This window comes from Nicotiana tomentosiformis, chromosome 1, assembly GCF_000390325.3.
Source record: "Nicotiana tomentosiformis chromosome 1, ASM39032v3, whole genome shotgun sequence".
Taxonomy (NCBI): Eukaryota; Viridiplantae; Streptophyta; class Magnoliopsida; order Solanales; family Solanaceae; genus Nicotiana; species Nicotiana tomentosiformis.
This window is the reverse complement of record NC_090812.1, coordinates 132586187-132603490: the sequence shown is the minus strand read 5'-3', so window position 1 is coordinate 132603490 and position 17304 is coordinate 132586187.

Genomic DNA, 17304 nt, shown 5'->3' with positions numbered 1-17304 from the left:
TGAGACTAAGTGTTGTCTCCATCATTTTCATAAGGCCAAGCATTGACTTGTCTCGTTCTTGCATATGACTAAGCATCACGTGTTCCCTTTATCAAGCAATCAATACAATGCATCCGTGTATTTCATGGGCTGAGATATCGCCATATTGTCCGAAGGCGTCATAGTCTGAAGGCATCATCCTCATAGCCGAAGACCTCATGCCATGGCCGGAGGATTTCTTGAAACTGCATATCATTATTCAAAGGTGTCATCGTCCAGAGGCAACATCCTCATGGAACGAGGACACCATTTCATGGCCTGTGGATCCCTTATCATACGCTTCATGGCCCAGGACGTCATAGTCTAAGGACGTCATCCTCATCGTCCGAAAGACAACTCTCATGGTCCAAAGGGAATTTGCATCATGTTTAAATTTCTGCAATAACTACATATAATTGCATGCATTGTGTTTTAAGTTTTGCAGGTAACTCGGGAGGTAACCGTTCTACAAACAGGAGCAATTCTCGCTCCGGTTTCCATTCACAATGTTTACATCCTTTGATCACCTCCAATGTAACCGATCACTAGCAATTGGTCATTTCCATCCCATAACCGCTCAAACGCTTGTCTTGTACATCCATAACGTTCAAATTCGCATTCATAGCTCCACCTGAAATTATCCGGTATTCATGACACTATCCTATCCAAAAGATCCTTCCTCGAAACGTATGACCATCCTTATAACAACTCCATCGGTTTCGTTTGCCATTGGATCCAGAACTACACACGACCTGATTACCCTAACACCTGGGATATGTAGACAACTCAAGAACTAGGGTTCAGCCCCCATTTTTTCAAAAGCACTTCATCCTTGCTCATTCGGACAAAATTGATCATAATTTTCATTACTCGACAACTCTTTCATCATTCCCGGGTAAAGAGGGGCAGCTGTTGATACCCAATTTTGCCCTCATGTTTTATAAAGTATTCCATATACTTTCAAAATATCATTTTGCACTATTACCCAATTTATAGGGGGTGCACAAGTATTTTCGATAATTTTTAAGCTTTAAAATTGATTTTCTTGCATTTAATTTGTTCAAATATTTATCAATTATCCCTTCAAATTATTTTTCGGGCATTTAATCATCCAAATTCATCATTTTATACCTACATGCATCTTATAATATTTTATCTCATTCTTACATAATTACATTTGTATTGTTTTCTATTTTATCTACATTAGTCACAATAATGGCCTATATTCTCATAATTATTACATTTATTATATTATTTATGTCAAAATAGTATTATTTTATATTTTTATAACTCTTAGTTATTGTTTTTAAGTGTGTAATATGTTAAATAATATTTTTATTATTTATTAGTCATTTTGTATAATTTATTTTTAATGAATTTCATGTATTTAATTTATAGCCCAATATAGAGCTAATTTCGGACCAAAAACAGGCCCAAGGCACTTAGCCCATCCCATTTAACCCTTCAACAGTCAGAAATCAAATGACCCCTTTACTAAACCCGGTCGCGACCCATTTCAACGACCCGCCCCACCCTCCTTTTAATTTTTGCCATTGATCTCAGATGATCAATGGCCCATAAGCCACCCCTCCCTTTAATTAACCAAACCCACCTCAAACCATACCATTTCTGTGAGACTGCGGCCCCTAAATCCTCTCACCCTCTCTTCTCCTCTCCTGTCAAACCCTAGTCGCCTTATCACCCTTAATCCCTCTAATTCTAGCTAGACAATGGAATCTTCTTGTGATTCACCTTCCTTATTCGTGTTACCGCATCATTATTTACGCGACCATGGCATTACTTAAGTACTAGCCTAAATTTGGCAAGTACCATCTCTCATAATCGGGCCCGTTCAACTTCAATCTCCAAGATCTGGACAATATCCCGTCTATATACACAGAAAATGGTTGATTTCTCACACCAGCAGGAAAGTTTTCAAACATGGAATCCTAATTAGGGTTTGGAGTTCAATTTCTCTCTTCACCGGCTACATTATTGATTTGCATGCGATATTTCCTTTCCTAGTTTATGTTTGTGTGATATCTTTCCTTGTTTATTCGCCTGATTAAACACTATAAAACCCCTCCCCAGTTTCCCCTTTAGGAAACCTTAACGACTGCTATTACTCTCACACTCTCACTCGTTCTACAATTCTAAATTGAGACCTTGCCAGCTTAAAGCCAAGGCCACCAAAATTCGATTGTTGCCCTTTCTCATTGCGAGCACTGTCGGGGGTTCACTGGAAACCCTTGGGAACTCTGACATACTAGGATTTTGGGAGTCCCGCTATTCTTTCTCTACTATTGCTAACTGAACTACTATTGGCACTTGATTTTCTCCTTTACCTACTTGTTGATCTGCAAACTGGTGAGTACCTCGACTCTTGCAATCCTATTTTTTTCTTTTGCTTGTATTTAGTGCTCTGTGTGTTCCTGTTGTTTGAACTTTTGTAAACCAATATGATTTCAATATCGTGTCATCTTCGTATACAATTATGTTTACCTTGAAGCTATTCAGCAGTTCTATAGTTTAGATATCCAAACTTGCCAAAATTCGAAACTTTAATATATGCTTATTATATGTGTTCAGCATGAATGATTTCTAGCCATTATGTTATTTACACATGTTGCTTGTTATGATTCCATATCTTAGTTTCTTGTGAGAGACTAATTCATGCCCAGAATTTGTTCAAATGAGTTACTTTCTGTTGAATCTTCATGTACAATATGCTAGAGTCAATTCATGTGTAACACCCTGGAAAATTTCAAAGTATTTCAGTGTGAAACCCCTAAAATTTCGCAAATGAATTCAAGGTTTCGTGGTGACGGATAGGAAATTTCATCATCATATTCATGCTAGCATATCTTAGAGAAATTGTTGGAGGTTGCCAAAGGTTTAGTTTGGGTGTTCGGCGTAGAGATTTAGAGTTGAAGAAAGTTAATGGGTTATTCTCAATATTTTCTCCATGAGGATGCTATGTGAATTGTTAATAAAGGTAAAGTATGTGTAGTCACATTAGTCCTTACGAAATCTTGAAGGAAATAGGCCAAACTATGAGTATGATGTTTCCTTATTTTTGTTCTTCGTGTGCCTGGTGTTTCATGTGTCTATGTGTAAGAAGGGGAAGTTAATGGATAATTGGATTCCGAGGGATATCCACTTGCCATCCTTGTTAGATAAGTCCGAGAGTTGAGATTTCCTTCATTAATGTGTTATGACGAAGTCTGTAAATCAAGGAGGCCACCTTGAGGGCCAAGAGTGTTAAGGAAATAGAATGTTCTCACTTGAGTGTATAGTCAAATGACGGTGATTTGAAAGGTACTTTCTAGGTCTTATGATTTAAAATGTGCAGTTCCTGTCCAAATATCATTTTGATAATGCAGTGCTTGTAATGCTAAGGTTAGTGTTATTGATATATACATTGTGGTGCTTTATTAGGTTGTGGATGTGTTGTTAGGAGTTATTTTGGTGTTACTCGGGCAAGTGGATAGGCCCAGTTACAGGGGAGACTTTTGCGAAATTTTTGGAAATTTAGGGAGTTAGCCAAATTTTAAAACTACTAGTGTGTGTGTGAACTGACAGTTGAACCACATTGAATGCTAATTATGGATTTTGACCCTCATTCGAGGACGAATGATCCTAAGCGGGGAAGAATGTAACACCCCAAAAAATGTCGAAGTATTTCAATGTGAAGCCCAGTAAAATTTCGCAAATGAATTCAAGGTTTCGTGGTGCCAAAGTAGACTTACGTGTTTGAGGATTGAACAATGCACCGGAGAGTAAAGGAAAGTTTTCGGCAAAAGAAGGCATTTCTCCGACCTACTATGCGGTCACAGAATCACTCTGTGGACCGCAGAATGGTCGCAGAGTAAGATAAGAAAGGGCAGGCTTGGAGACCAATTCTGCAGTGCATTATGTGACCGCAGAACAGGTCTGCGGGTCGCATAATGACCGCAAACCAGGTCAGTCATGCCCAGTTTTTTAGGCTAAATTATGCGGCTGATATGCGGTCCGTATATCAATTATGCGGTCGCATATGCGACCGCAGACCCTGTTCCGGAGCTTCATTTTTGGGTTTTTACAACCCGACCCAACTTTGTTAAATACACGAAAAGGGTCATTGTTTACCAAATTTCTAATGTCTTAGAGAGAAGGGGGAGTGTTTTAGAGAGAGAGAGGAAACCCTAGGCTAATTATTCATCAAGTCTTGCTCAAATCTTGGAAGATTAACAAGGAAATCTCACAAGTTCTTCATCTAAGAGGTAAGGTTCCATACCCTAGTTTTCAATTTCAAATTTGGGTAGAAAATGGTTGATTAGGAATATGATTCTTGGGTATGAGAGTATTATTTATACATGCATGTACCAATAAGATTTGTGGGAAGATTGTTGAGCTTAAATAAGTAAGGATTGGGTTGTGGAGTGAAGGAAATCTTGTAGAAGAACCTTGTGGTTAAATTTGCAAACCTAGTGTTTGATAAAATACTCAAATGAGCTGAGACCTCGGTTTTAAAAGGCGTTTTCGGGGTGAGCCCCAAGGGGAGCCCCGAGGCAAGGCATACCAAAAATACTCCAGGGCGATGGTGTGGGGCGAAAGTCTCAAGAGGCGTACGCCCAGTAATTTGGGGCGTACGCCCGGGCGTTCGGGTCGTATGCCCGGGCGTTCGAGGTGCGTTTTTTTAGTGAGGAGTAATCCCCTGAGACTTTTTCAAATTAAAATAAAATTTGTTGAATAAGTCCTTCATATAATACCCAAATTCTCAAAAGTCAGTTTGGTAATTACTCAAAAGGTTTAAAAGGAACTCAAAAGTATTAAATTTAAAAGTCAAAACCTTTTTTATTGATTTAAGCCCTAATTCATGGTCTTTCCCAATTTTTTATCTTGTCCGCTAGTCTGCTAATATCTCCCAAAAGCAATGAATAGTTAATTGTTTTTACAAATACAAAGAGAACTACATTCTCCTTCATAGCAGCAAATTCAAAGTTCAAATTGGAGGTTAATCATCCTTTTTGTTCCTCCATATAGAAAACTTTATTCTTTTAGACTCAAATTACTTGTGCTTGTAAGTAGCATATAATAGATTGTTTTGATTAGTTTCTTTGTGGGAATGGAGCGCGCGCGCACACACACACACACACACACACACACACACACACACACACACACACACACACACACACACACATATATATATATATATATATATATATATATATATATATATATATATATATATATATATAGTTTTCTTCAATTTTTATGCAATTTTACCTGTTTATAAATATTTACTGTCATTATATTATTTTATAAAATATTAAAAATTGGATACCTATGGGGCTTACGCCCCGCTGAGGCATATGTAAAATGCATCGCCTTACGCCCACGCCTTTTAAAACACTGGCTGAGACCATGAATATCTTCCTAATTATGGTTCAATTTCGTTATGTCTCAAAATAGATTGAAGTTATTAAGAATTCCGGAATAATTTAGAGTTTAAGGAAGCTCCATTGAGGTATGTTGGCTAAACTTTTTCTCTTAGAATCGAATTCCATAATGTTCCCGTGAGTTTCAAAGTATGGGTTGCATATTAAAATGTTGTGGCTTTGAATCATATTTTAAATGAAAGCTAGTATGCCAAATTGTATGAGAAAATCTCAATATTCTTAAGACTCTTAATTTCTCATATGTGTACAAAAAGTCTTGATTGGAAATGTCTTATTGTTGATAACCTATAAAGGTGGTTGGAAATGAAATAATTGAATTGGGGATATAGCGTGTGGCCAACGTGCCAAGAATTTAAGTTATGATTGTGGCTAGTAGTGAAAATTCTTAGAGAAAATGCGATAAAGAATATGAAATGAGCCTCGAATTGATTGTTTAAAAATGATTTCAAAAATAGAACTACCTAAAGGTTGTTGTACTCAATTCATGCCCATAAGTAGCTGCTTTAACTAATGCTTTACTTTATAAATATACCCAGTGTGATTCGAGTTCTATATACTCATGTGTTGAAATTGTACATTGTTATTTCTGAGGAATAGTATTGCAAGAATAAATGGTGTATTGATTGTTTATGATTTTGATGTAAGTTTCTATTGCTAGTTGGTATGCCTCATTCTTTGGGAAGAAACCATTTGTGTTTGAAGTTCCCATTTCAAATGGATTTGAAGTATATGATTTCTTAAATATTCTATATGTTAATATTTGATGGTGATCTTTGAAATTGAAAGAGGTGAAAACGTGGAATATGAAATACGGCCATCATGCCAGGAATAAAGAATCTTGTGAATGGTAAAATGAGCCAAGGAAATATTGTCGTTGTGAATGACTGGAAATACTAATGGTAATTTATACAATGTGAAAGATGTTGAGGTGGTTACAATGGTATTTATGTTACCTTTGTGTGCAAATCAAATCTAAAAATATTTTTGGGAGCATCATTAGCAAAACAGAGGAAGGGTGGGTCATAAGGCCTACACCTAAAACTACACGTGCCGGTGTAGGGGTGGATTGTGATTATTCCCCTTATTTGGGATGAAATTGGAATATTGGAGAAATTATGATATTATTCCCCTTAACTGGGATGAAACTGTTAACAATTGTGGATTGGAAAAGTCGACTCACACGGCATATGTGAGAAGGCGTCCTAGCTGGTCGGGTGGAGATCGGACGCCATGTTGTGCACATGGTGGTACTACTCTTGGTAACAGCTTTCTTTCGCATCACTTGTCAAACCACATTGTTCGTGTAGAGATGGCGTAGCTGATCGGGCGTGATCGGACTCCGTGCTAACAAAGACGGTGGTATATCGGTGCTAATGATCTCCCAACCAAAAATTATATATGAAGTTCGTATTTTGAAAATTATTATGTTTTAACTGGACATTTGGATATTGTGGATTGTGACTTGTTGTTTCTATGTGTTGCCTTTTTTTATTTGGGCATTCTATTTTTGAAAGAGGATTTTTAGCTATACATACTAGTGTTATTCGACAGTACTAAAGTCCATTTTGCCGGGACGCTGCATCTTTAATGGATGCAGGTGGTTCTACAGCATGCGACATTGCCAGTGATAGCAGAACACTTTTTTCAGCTGATTTGGTGAGCCTTACTTCATTTTGGGGTCATGTATCATTTGTTTCTCATGTACTGTATTTTGAGGCATAGCTGGGGCCTTGTTGTCGGCATCTCCATATTACTCTTCTGTTGTACTTAGAGGCTCCGTAGACAGGTTGTGGGTTGTAGTTGATGTTGGGAATTGAACTAGAAATGTTGGTATTTTGAAATCATGTTTTTCATTAATTCTATGAACTCATAATATTTTAAAAATTATGAATGAAGCTTCTAATGGGAATGTAAAGGAAGTTGTTAATAAAATCTTTTTAGTGTTTGATTAATGGAGTACATCTCCTCTTTATTCATAGATGAGTTTGGGTAGAAGGTAATCTAACAGGCTTGCTCGGCCGGGTTCTCTTGGTTGAGCGTCGGTCGCGCTCCCCGAGTTTGGGGCGTGACATCATGATACCAATAGTGTCCCAGCTAGGCCTCTCTGCTGTTTGTAAACTCTAATGTTGTTATGTTCTCATTGATTGTTTAAGATTGCAGGGATAAATTTGAATATGTTTAGCATATTCTTCCCATATGATCAACTGGGATAAGTCATGATGCATGTTTGACATGTTAGTTTGGAGTTGGCATGCTTTCACCTACCATGAGTCCTTATGTTTTCTTTAAGGTTCTGAGCCTCGTGTTATGACTGATATCTTCCTGACAATGTTAAGCTTTTCATGTTCAAACTAAGTGATTTTATTCCCATGTCTACTAATCTATTTGTTATTCTGCTTGGGTGCAAGTTAGCTGTAATCATGTTTTCCTTAGGCTCTCACGTTTAAGGCTTTCCTGTATAACTGCTCCTTACTTGTATTCTTAATTTGGACTCCTTTAAATGTCCTTGTTAACACTCTTATGTCTAAGAGTCCCCTTTAGGTTAATTCTGAACTATGCTCAACTTTAAAATTCTGTTATCTTTGGCCTACTATATCTTAACTTGTTCCCTGGGAAATATAGTTTGTATCGATCTTGTATATGCTATGTCTGATGAGACCTTGTATAACCCTGCATGTGTGCCTTTGGTTTGAAAGGTTTATGTTTCTCTGTTAACTATAGCCTTAAGGAATAAGTTCTTAGATTTCAAAGTTGTTAAATTGGCCTAGCATATAGCTTGTCACTTGTTATTATGATTGGTTTAGTACTCAAATGGGTAAGCAAGGCAGTTGTTTGGGCCTGTTTGTTGGGCATGTTTGTTGGGCCTGTTTGGTAGTGAGAGTTGAAGCACATCAACAGCCATCTGGAGTATGGGCCTGCTCATCCACACAAGGTTCCAAGCTTAATCAAAGGCCCAGTAGCACCCCTGGGTATTCTGTATTTAGGGTGGGCATGTAGTGATCCTAGTTGGGCATGTGATCATTCTATAGAGCTTGTAATTGTGCTATTTGGGTATGTAATAACAAGTGATGGGGGAATTAGTCAAAAGGGGGCTGGGGTACTCTAATTCTCACATGAATGAGTAGAAAACATGCCTATAGGGTCTAAATGCTTTATTTGCTATCTTGTTTGGCATGCTCTTTTTCTATACATTGATTGAAAGCATGCCTATAGAAACCTAAGTGTTTCACTTGTTCACATGCTCCACCTCTATATGCTATTAGATAGTATGCCTATAGGATTTAAACATCATTGGTTATTTTCTCAACTTGCTCTGTTGCTATGTGTTGTTAGATATCATGCCTATAGGATTGCGTTAAGTAGTTAAGACTTGCTTCCATTGATATTTCCTCCAGCCACATGACTCATCTAGATACCATGTCTATAGGACCTTAATTGATTAATTAAATTGTCGTTGTAGCTATTCTTATCACTCTGCCTGCCTAGAAAACATGCCTACAGGGATAAACAAAACGAGTACGTGTTCAAATACCAACTGTTTAGAGAGCATGCCTATAGGGTATTGCTACTTACTGTGAAAGCATGCCTATAGGATCAAAGACGAATAATTCTGATTTTTCAATGGTTTCACTGCCCAAGTTCAAATCACCTAGAGATCATGCCTATAGGCTTTTAATAATGATTATAATCAGCAGCTTTGATAATCCGACTAGAAGTACAGTCTACGAGATTTTATTAAGCCATTCAATAACATAGAAACCATGTCTATAGGTTTGAACAACTTTAATACATTTCAATTCCAAAACTGCCTATGGCCATTTACTGCATAATCTGGAACCTAGTTAGCATAAAATATGTGACTGTTTGGCGTGTATTTGTGCTTATGTATGGAGGCTAACTTGAGCCCTTTATTGCTATTATGTGAAGTCTTATCTATTTTGAATGTGCGCCTAGTTTTTATCATTTTGAGCACCCTAACTAAAGTCTAGAACCACCCAAGTAGTATGTCCAAGGCACCTGGACCATAGGCATGGGATAGGTAATGCACGCATAGGACGCGGTTTAGAATTGAACTAGAGCGCTTTAGGTAGACAACTTTAAGATAGTAATTGGGTAGAGGAGATGATAGTCTATGCCCACTGAATAATATGAGCAACTCCTACCTTAAGGGAGTTGCGAAGTATTATTTATGTTGCGCAGGGTGATCCTTTAGGCTAAGAAACATAGGACCCCCCCCCCCCCCCATATACGTTTACTACTTACACCTTTGTTTATTCGGATTTAGAACAAATTAGGTTGTACCTTGTAATCTCCAAAGACTTGTACCAATCATCTATTAATGTATAGTATATTCCTTCATATGTGCAATCTTCTTTATACTTGTTTTACATCGTAGTTGGATATTTATATTCCCTATCTTCCTTTAATTTACATGATCACATAGGACAATTATAATTCAAATAACCCCACATAGCATAAAATCCGGCTGGGAACCACATTTGTGGACCTCGAAGAGAACCTAACCCTTTCGCTTTGAGGTAATTTGATTCTTTCCCGATCTTTGGCGACACGGACTAGTTAAAATAGAGTTATTTGATAATAGGTGCCCTACCGCACCTTAAAAATTATTAGGTGGCGACTCTCCTCTTTTAATACCCATGTAAAAGAGTTACCACATGTCGATACATGCTTTTGCAAGAAAACGGGGCGCGACACCATTCAAACATGCCTGGTCATGATACTAAAGATTGGTTTAAGCTGAAAAATGAAATTGAATCACTGATCAAAAGCAGAGCCATTCAGCGCACTCTGGCGCTGCCCAATGTGAACCGCAATCCGTTGTCGAATCACCGGAATCAAGGGATCAATATTATCACCTTGGATGAAGAATACAATTTGAAAGGAACCATTGTGATGATAGGAAACGCAGAGGCCACAAGGATCCCACCTCAAAGGACTCTGATGGTCATAGTACAATTGTGACCTACGGTGATGGTTCAGACTTACCAGTAATAGCCCACCACCACTACCGTGGACGAAGAAGATCAGGATTATAAAACCGTCCCGTAGACATATCAGCATAAGGGAAAGGCCAAGATGACAGATTCCACGGTAGCCCATGGTATGACTTGGTAGGGAAGTTGTTATGCTCCTGAGGATGCAAATCGAGGGAATCTGGGAAGGGAGCAGATTCAAAGAAGAAATATAACAGATCCCGAGGCCACAAAACTCTAGAAGAGAATATCAACCAAGGAATACTCCTTGGAGGAACAACTGAAGAAAACTCCGGCACAAATATCAATCATGGATTTATGGATGAGTTTTGACAGTCATAAAGATGCCCTGATGAAAGTGCTAAGTGGGGTAAGTGTGCCGAGCAATACCACTAGTGAATCACTGGCAGCTACTATTGGGAAAATGGTCAAAGAAAATATGTTCACTTTCCGAAGAGATGAGCTTCCTATCGAAGGTGTGGGTCATAACAAAGCTCTACACATCACTATCAAATATGGAGATAAGGTAGTGTATCGAGTACTGGTTGATGGATGATCAGGAGTAAACATCTACCCACTCTCTACTCTACGAGAGTTGGGTATCCACCTGAGAGAAGTCAAGGAAAGTCACGTAAAAGTAAGGGCTTTTGACGGGTCGCAGAATGATGTCATTGGAGAAATTTATTTGGCTTTACAGATCAGACCAGTCGAGTTTCCCATATTATTCCAAGTGATGGATATTTACTCTTCATACAACTTACTGCAAGGAAGGCCCTGGATACACATGGCAGGGGTCGTCCCATCCACCCTACACCAGTGCATGAAATTCGAGTAGGGTTGTCAAGAGATCGTGGTCCACAGTGAATGGAGCCAATCAGCTTATCTGAAACTTACAGTCTCGTTCATATAAGGGCTAGACGGAGTCGCCTTCCATGCAGTGGAGATCATGCAAACCACCAAAATAGAAGATACTGAACAAAACTTGGGAATGCAATCGTCGTATAGATCAAAGTTGCCATAAGGGAAATGATAAAATATGGATACAGACTAGGAACCGGGCTGGGAGCACGATCAGATGGGATAATATAACCGATTGAGCCGAATGGGCAGAAAGGAAGAGCTGGCATAGGGTATCAGCCTCCGATTGGGAAGACTTATACCGGTAGCTCTGGGAAAAAGGCTTTTGTGCCAGAGCATATTTTGGGTATGGTCTAGAACTCAACACCAGAGGATGATATCGTCAATGGGATAGGAAAGTTGTTCGTGACCATGATTGAGGAATGCTATGAAGGAATAGATATCGAGACACCAACCATTCGGAATGCCGAACCAGGATAGGATCTACGGAATTGGATCGCCAGCCCGTCTTTGGTTTGCAGGGAGTCTTAGTAGTGTGGAATTTTAAAAAAAAATTGAAAAACAAAAGCGCACGGTCAATTGAGGCCTAAACCGTATCTGTACTTTTTTCCATTTGCCTCTTTGAACGCTCAGACGTTTTTATTTTGATGAGATAAAAAGAATTGCTTTCTTAAAATTATTGCAACTTTATTTACCACTTCATTTATACTTAGTTTTTCTTTTCAGTAATCAAAATGATAAAAAACTAGGTTTCGCAATTGTGACATGTAATAAAACCTCGAGCAAAACGATCCAGATTACAAGAAATACGATGAGAGTATGATGCCAGACAATCTCCCACAAGAGATCGAATAGCTGGAAAGCCAGAAAAAGCTTAATCTTGAAGAAACATAGGTGGTCAACCTCGGAAGCCAGGAAGACATGAAAGAAACCTGAATCAGCATCCATCTAGAGGCAGAACAGAAGGAAGAACTGGTTGAGCTCCTCCGGCAATACATCGATGTGGTCGCATAGTCTTATGATGACATGCCTGGATTAAGTACTGACATCATCTCGCATCAATTGCCTACCGATCCGGCTAGACCACCAGTCAAGCAAAAACCCAGAAAATTCAAGCCTGGCCTGAGTTTGAGGATAAAACAAGAAGTAACCAAGCAAATAGAGGTGAATGTAGTGAGGGTCACCAATAATCCCACTTGGTTAGCAAATATCATCCTAGTACCCAAGAAAGATGTGAAGATCAGGATATGTGTGGATTACCGAGATCTCAACAAAGCCAGCACAAAGGATGACTTCCCTTTACCAAATATCCATATCCTCATCGACAAATGCGTGAAGCATGAACTGCAGTCGTTTGTGGATTGTTTCGCTGGATACCACCAGATCCTGATGCACGAAGAAGATGTAGAAAAGACAGCCTTCACCACACCTTGGGGAGTTTATTGCTACAGAGTCATGCCATTCGGCCTCAAAGATGTTGATGCTACTTACATGAGGGCCATGACAACCCTCTTTCATGACATGATTCACAAAGAGATCAAAGTATATGTAGATGACATCATCATCAAATCTCGAAAGAGTTCAGAACATTTGGACGACTTGAGGAAATTTTTCGAACGCTTGCGAAGGTACAACTTGAAGTTGAACCCAGTAAAATGCGCATTCGGAGTCCCTGCTAAAATATTGTTAGGTTTCATTATAATCAAAAAAGGGATAGAATTGGATCCTTCAAAAATCAAAGCCATTCAAGAGTTGCCACCACCTAAGAGTAAGAAAGATGTGAATCCTGGCAGACTGAATTATATCATCCATTTCATAGCCCGGTCTACAGTAATTTTTGAACCTATCTTCAAGCTGCTAAAAAAGGATGCTGCCACGAAGTGGACAGAGGAGTGTCAGAAAACCTTCAACCGAATTAAGGAATATTTGTCAAATCCACCATTGTTGGTTCTCCCCGAGCGTGGGAAACCACTGTTGTTGTACCTGTTAGTTTTGGATAACGCCTTTGGATGTGTGTTGGGACAGCACAACAAAACCGGAAGAAAGGAGCATGCCATCTACTACTTAAGTAAGAAGTTCACGCCATGCGTGGCCAAATACACATTGATAGAACGCACTTGATGTGCTTTGACTTAGATCACCCAGAAATTAAGGCATTACATGTCACCGTACACCACACATTTGATATCTCGGCTCGACCCACTCAAGTATATATTTCAGAAGTCGATGCCTACAAGAAAGCTAGCTAAATAGTATATTCTTCTAAGCGAATTCGACATTATGTACATAACCCAAAAGGCTATCAAAGGATAAGCTCTAGTCGACCACCTTGCAGAGAATCCAATGGACAAGGATTATGAGCCGCTCACTATGTACCTTCCCAACGAAGAGGTATTGTTTTCCGGAGAATATATCGCAGAATCATACCCTGGATGGAGAATGTTTTTCGACGGAGTGGTGAATTTCAAAGGAGATAAGATTCCCTTACACCAATAATATGGCCAAGTATGAAGCATGAATCCTTGGGATCAGAATGGCAGTCGACATGAACATCAAAGAGGTTTTGTTCATAGGCAGGAGAGGGCCAGTTTGGATGAAATTTTGCGGTCGACTATGCGACTACAGAACAGGTCTGCGGGCCGCATAGTGACCGCAGACACGGACAGGTTTCTGGCTGTTTTGGTCACCGATTATGCGACCGGTATGCGGTCTGCATATCGGTTATGCGATCGCAGACCTTGTTTCGGAGCTCTATTTTTGGGTTTTTAAAACCCTACCCTACTTCATTAAATACACTCTTTGGGCCATTTTTGAGCTATAATTTGACATTTTAGAGTGAGAGAGAGTGCCCTAGAGTGAGAAGGTGTTCTTTAATAATTATTCTTCAATTCTTGCTCAAGTTTTGGAAGATTAAGAAGGGAAACTCACTAGGTCTTCATCCTAGAGGTAAGATTCTACACCCTAACCCTCAATTTCGAATTTTGTCTAGAAATGGGTAATTACCAAGATAATTTCTGGGTATGAGAGTTGTTTATTTTACATGCATGTGTTATCAAAGGGTGTAGGAATATTGTTGAGCTAAAAATAGTAAAGATTGGGTTGTGGGATGATGGAATCCTCCATAAAAGGACCTTGAAACCTTAATGCACACCTAGTGTTTGATAAAATGCTCAAATGAGCTAGAATCATTATCATCGTCCTAATTTTGGCTCAACTTGTTATATTTCTAAAATAGATTGAAGTTGCTAAAAATTTCGGAACATTTAGAGTGTAAGGAAGCTCAAGTGAGGTATGTTGGCTAAACCCTTCTTTAAGAATTGGAATTCCCATTTTTCTTGTAAGTTCCGAGATGTTGATTACAAATCGAGTATTCCGATAAGTTTTGTGATGAAGATATATGTTACAACCCAAATTCGCATATCATAGATCACGCCGTAAGGTAGTCGACGTAAATCCAAGAAGAGATTATCTTTGAGATGATAATAAGTTAATCCTATTGGACTTAAACGATACAAGGGTGTATAAGAGTGGTTAACAAGTATTTGAAGTTAAGCTAATCAAGGATGTTGTAACCCGTATTTTCGGATAACACTAGAGGTGATTAACTGTCCCAAGAGGTCTTGTTTTAATGTATTTGAATCATATAATATCTGCATCATAAGTCTTGAAGTCAAGCGAGTTATGAAATAAAAGTCGATAAAAGTTGTCGCAACTTAGGTTTATAATTTTACTTAAACTTTAGGTCAAATGTTACTGCATTTTACTCCCAATGTGCTTAGAATTATGGGGTGATCTACCTATCAAATTGAAGATCTATGAGTCTAGTTTCCAACGCATTAAACCGTTCATCGATACGATCTCGGAATAGAGAGATATTCACATTTTCGCGAGAGTGCACCAAGCTGCTCTCTATGGGGCCCACAAAGGCGGTTTAAGACATTTGGACATATATAAGATAACTCAACCCCGTTTTAAGTCATTATTTTTCAGTATATTCAGACCTTATAACCCTAAAAACAGTCTCTCAAGGTTCTCTCATGATCCAAGACCCAAACAAAGGGCAAACAACACAAATCAAATGTCGGGAATCCCGTGGTGCTAGTAAGTTTCTTGTTTTTCTTGTTGTTGCTGATTTTTGTGTTGTTCCAGCTCGTGTGGGAGGTTGTTTTAAGTGCTTTATGTTCTGTAAATACACCTTCAAGTTTTTAATATCAACCCTAGGTGATTTCAAGTCTTCTAAAGTAATTCTAGTGCCGAAAAACCCGAATTAATTGCTAGTTTCGCTTCCTTGTTCTTGTGGCAGAATTGAAGGGATATTTCGTAGAAAATTAAGGTCAAATTGGAGTTGTTCTTTCTGTTTAAAGGTAAGTAACCTCTTACTCTATATATATTTAAGATTATCCAAGTTGCAGCTAAGTCGTTGAAGCTAGAACTTGTGAAATATATATCGAAAAGCTTGGTAGTAATGTTGTTGGTTGGTGGACTATTTTGGAGGCTCAATATGATTATTAATGATGTTGTTTGGGCTGTTTGGTGATTGTATTGACTTGTGGGAAGTCATATAAATAGGGGAGGTGCTGTCCGTTTCATCGTAAAATAGGTTGTGGTCGATACATAATAGTTACGACGCTTAAACGATAATGATAGTGTCATTTATCTTATTGTAGACTAAGGAGTCGTGATATTTGCATAGCTTGAGGTTGGGCAGTATATACAAGGTATGTGAGTCTATCCCCTTCATTCTTTTGCACGACTCCAATTGTACATAATGTAATGAACGAGCTCCCAAAGATACTCTACTCTTAGAAGCTAGCAGTACTTACATTGCTGCCCTTCTTATGAAACGATTGATATTGATGTTACTTCTCTTATTCTTATATTATCAATGTTGTTGGTAGTTCCTGATTCTTATAAGATTCTTGATGAAGAGTTAATCCTAATAACGTGTACGAAGGATACCGACCTTACGTCACTCCGAAAGGTTCAAAATATGATTCCAACGAGTCCAGCATGCATCATATATATGTATCTATTTTACTCTACCGAGCCGCGCTATAGTCGGCCGGGTATGGCACCTATTGTGCAACCACTGATCAGTTGGGTTTTACCGAGCTCCACGTGGCCGGGTACGATTCTACCGAGCCCTATGATGGCCGGGTACGTTTTACCGAGCCTATTATGGCCGGGTACGATATGATGATGATGATGCCCACAAAGGCATATGTTTTAAACGTTTATGTATATATATATGTATGTATCATGTATTTCATGTCAGTAGCCCTCAGAGGTACCCAGATGTCACAGGTTGTATATTCCCTATCACTGTTTACATTATTGTTCTTACTTATGCTATTCTGCCTTACATACTCAGTACTTTATTCGTACTGACGTCCTTTTTATTTGTGGATGCTGCATGTCGTGCTGCAGGTCCTGATAGACGGGTAGACGCAGCTCCCCCATCACAGTAGGCTATCCGGTTCAGCGTTATTGGCAAGATCCTTTCTCCGGACTTGCCGTGGTCTTGGTATGCATTTTTGTTATAGACATTATGGGTATGTCGGGGCCCTGTTCCGGCAATGTTGTAGCACTTATGTTCTTTTAGAGGCTCATAGACAGGTGTCGACTCATGTATGGTTTGGAATGCCTTGTCGGCTGATTTTTGTTGTATAGTCTTTCATGGCACCATGGTAGCTCGTACCTTATATATAGTTTCTTGACAGTCTTGTCGTCCCATGTTACGTATGTTCATGACATTATCTTTCATTGTTGGATGTTCATGATCCATGTCTTTCATTTATATTGGTCTTGTCGGCCCTTAAAGATAATAAGGAAGGTTAGATAAAATGTACGTTGGTGCTCGGCAAGTATGGGCCGGGTGCTAGTCATGACCCTCCAGTTGGGTCGTGACAAACTTGGTATCAGAACAAGTCTGTCCTAGGGGTTGTCTATGAGCCGTGTCTAGTAGAGTTTTGATTATGGATGTGTAGTGC